The following is a 12,039-nucleotide window of genomic DNA, read 5'->3' on the forward strand; positions in this document are numbered from 1 at the left end:
GCCAAAGTAAGTCTACCTGAAAGTGAATATACATCTTGCTCACTAGGAACACTTTCATATGTGAGCTACGTACCTCGTACATTCACTTCCAGCCTTTCTGTACTGGCCCTCACAGTGGCTGCTTGCTGGTTAGAAGGTGATCACATCCGATTGGTTGTGAGATTCCCACCACAGTTTCACTTTCCTCCTAATACAAAACCTTAGACTCTTAATTGAAACCTACATAGCACCTAACACTCATTATTCTTAAATTTGAAAGGTGGATGCTGTGATAAAAAACGAATACTACTTCCATAAATAGTCATAATTATTCCCTGAAGTCTTGAAGCTATGCAAAAAAGTGTACTAGCTGTAAAAGCAGACAAACGTAATTCTGTAGTGCCAATGAAGAAACACTAGTACATGTATAAAACAGAAGGACTATTACAGAAAAATGATACTGAAGAGCTAAACTCTGATCCTACAGTTTTCGAGGAAAATTTTAAAATTATATTCCAAAATGAACCTCCTTGAAATTATAGTTTACTTTCTTCCACTCTCTTGTTGTATTTATTGCCTACTATGATGATAAAGGTAAATTTCGAATTTCTTTTTAATGTTTCCGGCCCTCAGAGGGTTAATTGAGCTGCACTTGAAGCAATTTGAGTACTGATCTCATGAAAGGCACCATTTGTCTTTATGTTATAAGAATCTCAAATGTTCAGTCGATAAATGCAGTCTTGAACTGATTGCACAAACTTTTCTACACACCGAGTGGATATAAATAAAGAGGAGCTACACTCGGCGGTTCAGTGTCGGCTGTAATTAATGTATGGCAGCAAGCTTGGTAGACATGCTAATACGATAACGCGGAACCGATTTCCGCTGTAAAAGAATAGTTCTAATTTTGGGCACCAGGCGCAAATTTGGCACTCTGCAGCGTCAATTTGACTGTATGACATCCACGTTGTCATTTGACAAGTCACATGTGAGTGAGCAGTATGCCCATCGAGAAGAGAGACTGTGCACTATTAGTAAAACAGTTTTATGTGAACGACAGCAATTGCATTGCTGGATTGGGAGAGTATCACCGATGAAAGGTCTGAGGAGAAGCTCGACATCATTAAACGTTTTAAAACGGATTTAATGAGCTTTGTGGAGCACCTGGAAAAGAATGGCGTCCTATCTCAGCTGAATATTTTGATGAAGTTGTTGCTGTAGCTGACCATGGACATGTGTCCTGGCTAGTGCTAATGCTCATGCTGTATCACGAGAATTGCCAACAGTGCGGCAAGTTTTGTGGTCTATTTTACACTGGAACGAGTACGAGATCAAGAAGTTGCAGCAACTGAAAGCTCTTAACCCCTGCAACGTCCTGAATTTTCTCTTTGGTTGCCGCGCAGTCTGAGGCGTCTTGTCACGGTCCGCCCTGCTTACCCCTTTGGAGGTTCGAGTCCTCTCTCGGGCATGGTTGTGTGTGTTTGTCCTTAGCGTAAGTTCAAGTTAGATTAAGTAGTGTGTAAGGCTAGGGACCGATGACCTCAGAAGTCTGGTCCCATAAGAGTTTCCCACGAATTTCCATTAGTTTTCGGTTTCTGGCGTACACTGAGGTTGATGACATATGACCGGGCAATACTCTGTTGAGTGACGAGGCTCATTTTACTCGAAAAGGTCCAGTGAATACACAGGATTGGCGAATTGTGGGTAGTGTTAAACCGCGTGTTGCGCATGAAGAGCCATTGCATCTACTATAGGTGACTGCGTGCAATGGATTCAGTAGAAGCTTTATTCTCAGTACGTTTTTCTTTGAATAGAAAGCACCAGAGCTCGAAGCGCTAATAGAGCGAAGTGATGCTAAAATCGTTTTAGGTACTGAAAGCCGGATATAAGCTCAACCGAAGAACCTAACAGTGTTCTGAAAGGATGGGCTAAACACGATTGGAGGTGGTGCGTTTGTTGCTGTCAGAAGTAGTTTAACTTGTCGTGAAATTGAAGTAGATACTTCCTGTGAGTTAGTATGGGCAGAGGTCATTGTTGGCAACCGAAATAAAATAATAATTGGATCCTTTTACCGACCTCCCAATTCAGATGATACAGTTGCTCAAAGGTTCAAAGGAAACTTGAGCTTGATTCCAATACGTACGATAATAGTTCACGGTGACTTTAATTCACCCACGATATGTTGGCGAAAATACATGTTTAATTCCAGAGTTATGCATAAATTATCATTCCAAATTTTGCTAAACGCATTCTCTGAAACTTATTTCGAGCAGTTAGTTCATGAGACCACACGAATAGAAAAAGGTTGTGAAAACACACTTGACCTGAAAACACACTTGACCTCTTAGCAACAAATAATCGTGAGTTAATAACGAGCATTAAAACTGATTCAGGGATTAGTGAACACAGCGTTTTCGTAGCGAGATAGAATATTGTAATTCTAAAATCCTTGAAAAATAAGTGAAAAATGTAGCTATTCAAAAAATCAAATAAAAATTCACTTGACGCCTTCCTGAGAGACGATCTTCACTTATTCCATATTAATAATATAAATGTAGACCAGATGTGGCTTGAATTCAAAGAAATAGTATCGGCAGAAATTGAGAGATTAATACCAAATAAATTAACAAATGACGGAGCTGACCCTCCTTCGTACGCAAAACAGGTTAGAACATTGTTGCAGAAACAACGAAACAAACATGCTAAATTTAAACAGAGGCAAAATCCTCAAGTCTGGTGATCTTTTACAGGAGCTCGAAATTTAGCACGGACTTCAATGCGAGATGCTTATAACAGTTTCCACAACGAAACTTTGTCTCGAAACCTGGCAGAAAATCCAAAGAAATTCTGATCGTATGGGAATTATGTTAGCGGCAAAAAACAATCAGTGCCTTCTCTGCGCGATGGCAATGGAGATACTATCGAAGACAGTGCTGCCAAAGCAGATATACTAAACACAGCCTTCCGAAATACCTTCACAAAAGAAGGCGAAATAGATATTCCTGAATTCTAATCTAGAACAGCTGCCAACATGAGTAACGTAGAAGTAAATATTCTCGGAGAAGTGAAGCAACTTAAATCACTTGATAAAAGCAAGTCATATGGTCCAGATTATATACCAATAAGGTTCTTCTCGGTCTCTGCTGGTGCATTAGCTCCATACTTAACAATCATATACAACCGCTCGCTCGACGAAAGATCCGTACCCAAAGACGGGAAAGTTGCACAGGTCACACGAATATTCAAGAAAGGTAGTTGGAAGTAATTCCCTAGTTGCAGTCCCATACCGTTAACGTCGATATGCAGCAGGATTGTAGACCATATATTGTGTTCGAACATTTTAAATTACCTCGAACGGATCGGTCTATTGACACACAGTCAATATGGGTTTAGAAAACATCGTTCCTGTGAAACCGAACTAGTTCTTTATTAACATGAAGTGTTACGTGCTATTGACAAGGGATTTCAGATCGATTCCGTATTTCTGGATTTTCGGAAGGATTTTATACTATACCACATAAGCGGCTAGTAGAGAAATTGCGTGCATGTGGAATATCGTGTCAGTTATGTAACTGGATTTGTGATTTCCTGTCAGAGGGGTCTCAGATCTTAGTAACTGACGGAAAGTCATCGAGTAAAACAGAATTGATTTCGGCGTTCCCCAAGGTAGTGTTACAGGCCCTTTGCTGTTTCTTCTCTATGTAAACGATTTGAGGGACAGTCTGAGCAGCCGTCATGGGTTATTTGCAGATGACGCTGTCGTTTATGGACTAATAAAGTCATCAGAAGATCAAAATAAACTGCAAAATGATTTAGAAAAGGTATCTGGATGGTGCGAAAAGTGGCAGTTGGCCCTAAATAACGAAAGCGTGAAGTCAGCAACATGAGTGCTAAAAGAAACTCGTTAAACTTCGGTTACACAATAAATCAGTCTAATCTAAAAGCCATAAATTCTACTAAATACCTAGGTATTACAATTACGAACAATTTAAATTGGAAGGAATACATAGAAAAGGTTGTGGGGAAGGCTAGAAAAGACTGCGTTTTATTGACAGGACACTTAGAAAATGTAACAGACCTACTGAGCAGACTGCCTACACTACGCTTGTCCGTTCTCTTCTAGAATACTGCTGCGCAGTGTGGGATGGCGAAATATGGGAGAGTGTGTCGCAGAAATGATACAGAATTTGGTTAAAAAAAATGGCTCTGAGCACTATGGAAGTTAACTTCTGAGGTCATCAGTCCCCTAGAACTTAGAACTACTTAAACCTAAGTAACGTAAGGACATCACACACATCCATGCCCGAGGCAGGATTCGAACTTGCGACCGTAGCGGTCGCGCTGTTCCTGACAGTAGCGCCTAGAACCACTCAGCCGCAATGACGGCACAGGCTGGCCATCATTAAAAGAAAGGCGTTTTTCGTTGAGACGGAATATTCTCACGAATTTCCAATCACCAACTTTCTCCTCCGAATGCGAAAATGATTTGATGACGCCAACCTACATAGGGAGAAACGATCACCACGATAAAATAAGGGAAATCAGCGCTCGTTCATTCTTTCCGCGCCCTATACGAGTTTGGAATAATAGAGAATTGTAAAGGTGGTTCCATGAAGCCTCTGCCAGTCACTTAAATGTGATTTGCAGAGTATGTGATTGCAGAGTATCCATGTTGATGTAGAACACACCAAGAGGGCCTGTGAAGTTGTCGAGACTTCTGGTACATAATATGATTGCTTCTTTGGAAGAACGCAACTATGTGGAGATCCCCTTTCACTAATATGTTATCTTCAGAGGTTTTCTCGATGCATGTCCTGCAAAATCACTTGCTCTAAATACACGTGACTTTTCATTCTTGGGATATCTAAACGCTTACCGGGGGCACGTGCGGTCTCTGCTTGATCTGAAGGTCAGCATACAGGAACACGCTGCTCAGATTCCAACGTAAGTGTTTCGAGCAACTGTTGATCACTTCGTTTTCCGGGTGCACCATCTTGTTGACGTCTCCGGTGCTCGTGTTGAATAGATTGTCTAAGCGGAAGTTAATAGAAAAATTAGCATTATTTCTTTCTCACTTGTTTGACCTCTCCTGTCCGCGTCTCGTTCCCTTTCCATAACATAAGGAAACATTTCTGTATGTTTGTCCTACATTCACAGAGTTAGGTGGCCAAAACTAGGACTAAAGTTTTCCAGCCTAAATCGGTTCCGCATTAATGCATTAGAATATTTACCAAGTTTCGCTGCCTTAGGATAGTTACAGCTCACACTGTACCTTTGTTAGGAGCTGCACATTAATTATAACCACTCGTTATATGGTACGGTACTTTTTCTTCAAAGTAAGTTGTTTCATATTGGCCACCATTGTTTGAAATGTGGCGCACATATCCCGTAAGTCAAATAACTGAAATCGAGTATATATTACTTCTCGATATTATTTGTTATAGCTTTCGCTAATCGATCTTTTAAGGTAAGTAACCTGTGAGCTATTTGTGTTGGACAAAATCTTCAATGTACAGAGGTCCGATGTCCAAATCAATCGAGTCGTATTCGGGAAGCTAGCTGTTCAATTCCTAGTCAGACGATTCGCACTTGGATTTCCCGTGATTCCCCTAAATCACAAATGCTCGTGTGGTCCTTTGGGAGGAGCAGAGCCGATTTATTTCTTACCGATTCGCGGCACGTCGTTGTTAACGCGAGTCGTGAGATCTTCCACTCCAAGGGGTGGCGCCCCTTGTGGGCCAAATACGAGGAGCAGCCTGGAACGACTGCGAGAGGAATGGCCTGTGAAACTACAAGCAGAAGGAGCTGCAATGACAATAAACTGAGGCAGTCGGCAGTGTACACTGAGAGTGTTATTGTAGGGCAGCGCAATGTCTTGACTGTTTACGACGGTATTTCCTGCAGGTAGTTGATTTTCGTCTGCTCGGCGCTTTGGAAGTTCGAAACCAAACTTCTCAACGATATATTAGCCCACCTACGAGGGAATGCTGAAAAGAAATGCCTCCGAAGTTTATATGTGAATACTCTTAAAGCCTTTTACATAAAACCAACCTTATTAACATTCTACATCTTTATTTCTTGTGTTTGCGTATTTGGTGCCCTCTGTCGCTAGATGGGTGCGAATTGTTGGGTGTAACAGGATGTTGTGTAACGTAACAATGTCAGTGCGCGAGAAACAGAGCGCTGTAATCGAATTTCTAGTTCGCACATAGCGTTCACACGTGGAGCACCATCTTCTTTAGCATGTCGCACCTACTTGGGCACACGTGCATTTTGATATGTGTGTTAGTCCGACGCCTTCTGTTCACTGTCAGCAATCATCATCCGTACAGTCCCGGCCTGGCTTAATACGATTTTCATCTGTTTCCAAAACCGTTTAAAGAACACCTTCGAGGATTTCACTTTGATAGTGAAGAAGTGGCGCAAGCAGGGATGTGGCTTTGGCTCCGTCAACACAGTAAAATATATTACAGTGACGGTATCAACAAACTAGTCTCTTGTTGTGAGAAATGTGTTCGTCGTCACGGTGACTATGTTGAGAAATAAAGTTGTAGGCCGTTAATAACGTTTGCCTTATTTAAAAACCTTTAAGATATTTCACACCGAAAATTCAGAAACGTTAGTTTCCAGCACGCCCTCCTATTTGAGAATACTCGAATTTCCAGAGGGGAATATTTTGTAGATAGATGCAGTCTACTCGACGAGATACAGAATGCAAATGGTACGTCCTCACTGTTATCTTGTGTGGACTCCCTAACTGTAGACTGCATGCCAGGTATGTCGACTCCTCACAGCTTGTGTGTTTGGAACTGCCAGTGTATTCCGTGGTTTTGTGTCTAGACTCCTTTTTCTTTTGCACAGACAAGTGAACTAAATCTGATCGCACCCGACACCATTCCGACTTGGTTGTAGTCATTGCGGACGCTACAGAATAGGCTCTAGGATCAGAGCCGATGAAGCTTGTTGGTGCTGTGCGTGACATAGCGCACTCGTAATAAGTGGTTTATTAGCCGAACATTGTACTTGGTGCTTTCTGTATTAGTCTTTGGTCATTAATTTTAAGAAGACACTTGGTGTTACTGTTAGATGCTTGTGACATGTTATACGATATATTATGATAATCTCTTGGGGTTTTGGAACTTAAGTAGAGTTGCACATGATACTTGCTTAAAGCACTGTTATTTTGTATTCATTGTCTATGGGAATTACACTTTACACTCTGATTAGGAAGGTGATGTTTAAAGCCACATTCACACGCACATCATAATGTTTTAGTGAAATTTTGTTTTATTGTTCACTGGCATGAAATGAAATGTCGTGTGACGAGGGCCTCCCGTCGGGTAGACCGTTCCCCTGGTGCAAGTCTTTCGATTTGACGCCACTTTTTTTTGTAATCTCATTTTGTTCGTTATTGTTCGTTTCAATTGTTCGTGGCGGACGTCATCTGACGCCCATTGAAGTTCGTTACTGATCCATTCACTCAGTTTTTTTTTATTACAGAGGGCAGCTAACCCTCTGACCGAACACGATGAGCTACCGTGCCGGCGGTATATTTTGTAGCGTGGGAGTGAGCTCCACGTGGGATCCGAAGCACGGAACCCACGGGGGTGCCCGGCATGCGCCACATGCCAGGGTAGAGGTGGAGGCTAGTGTTCGGAAATCTGAAAATTCCAGCGCCGGCCGGGGATTGAACCCCGGCCCGGCGCATTTCGGCGACTTGAGCGTCGATGGGGATGAAATGAGGATGATTAGCAAAACACAACACCCAGTCCCTGAGCGAAGAAAATCTCCGACCCAGCCGGGAATCGAACCCGGACCCTTTGACAGTTTGTCGCGCTGACCACTCAGCTACCGGGGCGGACGTTCACTGGCATGCTGGCTTTACTTAAGACTCCGAGCCTGAAGAGTGTTATTAAGACATGGACAATGCCGATAGAAGGATGTAACAAAGATTATCCGTAGTCGTAAACCCATGGGTATGATCCTGCAGACGCCACAGCTTCCAGTACTTGCAAAGATCAGACCGGCCTCCACCCCAAAATGGACACAACCTGCTTGCAACTTCAATAGCAGAGGACTCGCCGAATACTGTGTATCCTGCCGAAGTATCCTTTAACTAGCGATGTTCACTGCTGCGAACAACACTCGGCCCAGCCAAGCCCGCAGTGTCCGCAGCTCGTGGTCGTGCGGTAGCGTTCTCGCTTCCCGGGCCCGGGTTCGATTCCCGGCGGGGACAGGGATTTTCTCTGCCTCGTGATGTCTGGGTGTTGTGTGATGTCCTCAGGTTAGTTAGGTCTAAGTAGTCCTAAGTTCTAGGGGACTGATGACCTCGGATGTTGAGTCCCATAGTGCTCAGAGCCATTCGAACAACCAAACCCGGAGTGAGCAAAGGCACCACCCTTGCCTACGGGCCACGGCAGACGCTTAGCCACAACAAGGCGCCGTGTCACACTCAGCCCCTTCTCCAGGTCGCCGCAGCCGTTAACTGCCTTCTCCTCTGACCGGCCCTCTATCGGCGATAGTAATGCTCCGTGCGCTCTTGGGACCTGAGGGATCCCAAATCCGCGAGAATTACTCGAAATTAAACGCGGGCTCACGGCGCAAGTGGAACGGTTGAGGAATAGCTTGAAGTTGGTTCGATGAACTCTCTGCCAGCCACTTACTTGTGAATTGGAGAATAATCATGTCGGTCAATGTTTAATTGTTCTGGAAGACAATTTGTTTTACTTTCGATTTTTTCGTCATTTTAATATTTTAATTAGCAAATGTCAATCGGTAATTCTGCACTTTATTAACCCAGTTCTTGTTTCGGTGGTACGTGCTTCGTCTTAGATGATCTCGCTTCGAAGAGACGGTAAACCAACATCATCCATTACTCGTTTTGAACACCTTTATTCACCACAGACACATGCGTTTGTAGGACAGTTTGTAATTCATTAATGATGTTGGCGTTATGCGCTGTAGCCAGTCAGAAATAGTACTGACCTTGGACTGAAATGGTTCACCTTTCTTTCGCAGTGGGAGGCAGTTACGTACTCTGTGGTCTGGAGCCCGGGATTCCGAAACCCCCTTCTGTTTACAACCCACCGTCCATTAACTTTGTTAGTTTTAGAAAAAGAACCATAAACTGTCTGCGCCTCATTTTATGGGAATAACTCCATGTAGAAGATCAGTAACTATACATGTGCGAAACCTTTACTTACTATGTGTTGTAGTTCGAATTTTCTATAATTACAGAATTTAAATTAACGTAAATATGTCAGTGTGATTGTAATTATACCTTCACTACTTGAACCAATATAGATCGAAAAATATGCTGGTCGGAAGAAAGTTAGTACATCTGGAAAACACGAAGCCGATTTTGATACGATGACAGAATGTCACCTGGAGGACAGTTGATGTACTGACAATGGTTTCAATATCGTCCGCCAAAGGATAGCATAGCGACATAGCTGCCAGAGCGCTATCTATGTCGACATGTTAATAGAGAATGAACACAGCCAGAAAACAGTGTCATACAAAAATGTGAAGGAGGGAGGCACCAATGCAGCAGAAACGCATTTGTGCGTCCTGCAATCAACTAAGCGAGTTTGATAGACGTCAAATTGTGTCCTTTCGAGTGATGGGGTGGTCCTTTCGGAGAATTTCCACACAAGTTGGGCGTGCTGCGTCAGCTGTGCAACAACGCCGGTATCAGCTGTCACGTGAACATTATCACACCCGTAGACGAGCCTCTGGAAGTCCATGCAGCACAGATCGTCGTATTGTAAGGGCAACAGTGGCAGACTGCACAGCGGCCACAGCGCAGATAAGAAGGCTTGTGTGCCCAGACGCGTCAACGCGAATTGTTGCCAACAGGTTGTTACAGTGGCACCACGGTCATGCACACCTCTAGCCCATGGGAAGATAGAACGGCGCGCCGTAGTCTTCTGCAACAAAAGTACACTATTGGCCATTAACATTGCTACACCAAGAAGAAATGCAGATGGTAAACGGATATTCATTGGACAATTATATTATACTAAAACTGACATGTGATTACATTTTCACGCAACTTGGGTGCATAGATCCTGAGAAGGCAGTACCCATAACAACCACCTCTGGCCGTAATAACGGCCTTGATACGCCTGGGCATTGAGTCAAATAGAAGCTTGGATGGCGTGTACAGGTACAGCTGCCCATGCAGCTTCAACACGATACCACAGTTCATCAAGAGTAGTGACTGGAGTATTTTGACGAGCCAGTTTCTCGGCCACCATTGACCAGACGTTTTCAGTTGGTGAAAGAATGTGCTGGCCAGGGCAGCAGTCGAACATTTTCTGTATCCAGAAAGGCCCGCACAGGCCCTGCAAGATGCGGTCGTACATTATCTTGCTGAAATGTAGGGTTTCGCAGGGATCGAATTAAGGGTAGAGCCACGGGTCGTCACACATCTGAAATGTAACGTCCTCTGTTCAAAGTGCCGTCAAAGCGAAGAAGAGGTGACCGAGACGTGTAACCAATGGCACCCGTTACCATCACGCCGGGTGATACGCCAGTATGGCGATGACGAATACACGCTTCCAACGTGCTTTCACCGCTATGTCGCCAAACACGGATGCGGCCATAATGATGCTGTAAACAGTACCAGGATCCATCCGAAAAAATGTTTTGCCATCCGTGCACCCAGGTTCGTCGTTGAGCACATCATCGCAGGCGTTGCTGTCTGTGGTGCAGCGTCTAGGATAACCGCAGCCATGGTCTCCGAGCTGATAGTCCATGCTGCTGCAGACGTCGTCGCACTGTTCGTGCATATGGTTATTGTCTTTCAAAAGTTCCCATCTGTTGACTCAGGGGTCGAAACGTGGCTGCACTATGCTTTACAGCCATGCGGATAAGATGCCTGTCATCTCGACTGCTAGTGATACGAGGCCGTTGGGATGCAGCACGGCGTTCCGTATTGCCCTCCTGAACCCACCGGTTCCCTATTCTACCGACAGTCATTGGATCTCGACCAACACGAGCAGCAGTGTCGCGATACGATAAACCGCAATCGCGATAGGCTACAATCCGACCTTTATCAAAGTCGGAGACGTGATGGTACGCATTTCTCCTCCTTACACGAGACATCACAACAACGTTTCCCCAGGCAACGCCGGTCAGCTGCTGTTTGTGTATGAGAAATCGATTGGAGACTTTCCTCCTGTCAGCACGTTGTAGGTGTCGCCACCGGCGCCAACCTTGTGTGAATGCTCTAAAAAGCTAATCATTTGCGTACCACAGCATTTTCTTCCTGTCCGTTAAATTTGTCGTCTGTAGCTTGTCAAATTCGTGGTGTAGCAATTTTAATGGCCAGTAGTGTAGATTCTGCCTGCATGCAAAGTGGTGGTCGTTTCCATTTAAGACGTAGGCCTCGTCAGCTCTGTCTCGTAGAGTGCATTCGTCCCAGACACAATGTCCTAACACCAGGCTTTGCGGTCTCATATGGTTCAAATGGCTCTAAGTACTGTGGGACTTAACAGCTGAGGTTATCAGTCCCCTAAACTTAGAACTACTTGAGCCTAACAAACCTAAGGACAACACACATCCATGTGCGAGGCAGGATTCGAACGTGCGACTGTAGCGTCCGCGTTGTTCCGGACTAAAGCGCCTAGAACCGCTTTACGTTCTGAGGAGCAAGAAGCTACAAGTCTTGCTCATCTCTGGTTTTTCTGGGGGGAGGCGGACGTTAACTAACGCTCGGTACGTGCAGAATGTTTTTACACCTGTTCTTTTGCCGTTCTTGCAAAAGGAAGGTGGTGTTTTGTTCCAACAGGATAATGCTCACCCAAACGCTGCCCGTGTAACTCAACGTGCCCAGAAAGACGTGCACCAACTTCCAAGGCTAGCAAGATCTCGGGATTGCTCTCCAATCGAGCACGTGTGGGGTATTATGGGACGAGAAATGACTCGAATTACTCGTTAACTAACAACTGTTACAGATATACGTGAACAGATCGTGCGAGCATGGCACAACGCATCCCAGGACAGTATTCCCTATCTGTGCGATCGACTGCATGCCAGAGTCAGTGCCTGCGTTTG

General features: G+C 44.4%; 1 protein-coding gene across 1 annotated transcript in view; it reads left to right on the top strand.

The window, feature by feature from the left end:
- Nucleotides 1-12,039, top strand: part of LOC126272493 (sex peptide receptor) — a 3,488,090-nt gene that overhangs the window by 504,136 nt on the left and 2,971,915 nt on the right. The window lies entirely within an intron of this gene.

This window comes from Schistocerca gregaria, chromosome 5 (assembly GCF_023897955.1).
Source record: "Schistocerca gregaria isolate iqSchGreg1 chromosome 5, iqSchGreg1.2, whole genome shotgun sequence".
NCBI lineage: Eukaryota > Metazoa > Arthropoda > Insecta > Orthoptera > Acrididae > Schistocerca > Schistocerca gregaria.